A 1,536-nucleotide genomic window follows, 5' to 3' on the forward strand; every position below is an offset into this window, starting at 1 on the left:
AAAAGAAAGAAAATTAAGAATTTGTTGAAAATTGTTTTACTACAATGCTAGGCTTCATGTCCTGTGCCTGTACTCCCAGCAACTCAACAGGCTGATCACAAGGTCAGGACCAGCTGACCACCCTGGCTAACATGGTGAAACTCTGAAACTACTAAAAAAAAAAAAAATTAGCTGAGTGTGGTGGGGCACACCTGTAGTCCCAGCTATTTGAGAGGCTGAGGTGGGAAGACTGCTTGAGCTCAGGGAGTTTAAAATCAGCCTGGGCAACATAGTGAGAGCTTGTCTCTACTAAAATTAAAAAAAAAAAGAAAAAAGGTTGGGCATGGTAGCTCACGCCTGCAATCCCAGCACTTTGGGAGGCTGAGGCGGGCGGATCACCTGAGGTCAGAAGTTCAAAACCAGCCTTGCCAACATGGTGAAACTCCGTCTGTACGAAAAATACAAAAATTAGCTGGTCGTGGTGGCCCAGGCCTGTAATCCTAGCTACTCAGGAGCCTGAGGCACAAGAATCCCTTGAACCCGGGAGGTGGAGGTTGCAGGGAGCCAAGATCGCGCCACTGCACTCCAGCCGCCTGGGTGGCAGAGTGAGACTCAGTTAAAAAAAAAAAAAAAAATTAGCCAAGTGTGGTGGGGCACACCCAAAGTCCCAGCTATTCAGGGGGGTTGAGGCAGGAGGATTGTTTGAGCCTGGGAGGTTGAGCCTGCGGTGAGCCCTGATTGTGCCACTGCACTCTAGCCTAGGCAACAGAGTGAGACCCTGTCTTAATTTAAGAAAGAAAGAAAAGGAAACGAAAACTACAGGCCAATATATCTTATGAACATAGATGCAAAAATTCCTAACACAATATTAGCAAATAGAATCCAACAATGTATAAACAGAAGTCTACACCACTACCAAGTGTGATTTATCCTACGTATGCAAGCCTGGTTCAACATTTGGAAATCAATTCATGTAATCCATCACATCGACAGGCTAAGGAAGAAAAATCACACGACCATATCAACACAAGTTGTTACACCCTTCACAAAAATGAATGCAAAATGGATCTCAGACCATTTTGAGTTAATGCAACACTATAAAACTCCTAGAAGATAACATAGGAGAAAATCCAGATGACCTTGGGCATGGAAGTGACTTTTAGCAAACAACAAAGAAGATAGAATCCATGAAAGAAATAACTGATAAGCTGGATTTCATTAAAATTAAAAACGTCTGCTCTGTGAAAGATGCTTTCAAGAGAATGAAAAGACATGCTACAGACTTGGAGAAAATATTTGCAAAAGACATATCTGATAAAGGACAGTTATCTAAGATATACAAAGAATTCTTAAAACTCAACAATAAGAACATGAACAGATGGATTGAAAAAATGGGCAAAAGATCTAAACAGACGCCTCACCAAAGAAGAGATACAGATGGCAAATAAGCATATGAAAAGATGCTCCATATCATATGTCATTAGGGAAATACAAATTAAAACAACAATAAGCTGGGCGCGGTGGCTCACGCCTGTAATCCCAGCACTTTGGGAGGCC

Source organism: Colobus angolensis, unplaced genomic scaffold (assembly GCF_000951035.1).
Source record: "Colobus angolensis palliatus isolate OR3802 unplaced genomic scaffold, Cang.pa_1.0 Scaffold55, whole genome shotgun sequence".
NCBI classification, from domain to species: Eukaryota; Metazoa; Chordata; class Mammalia; order Primates; family Cercopithecidae; genus Colobus; species Colobus angolensis.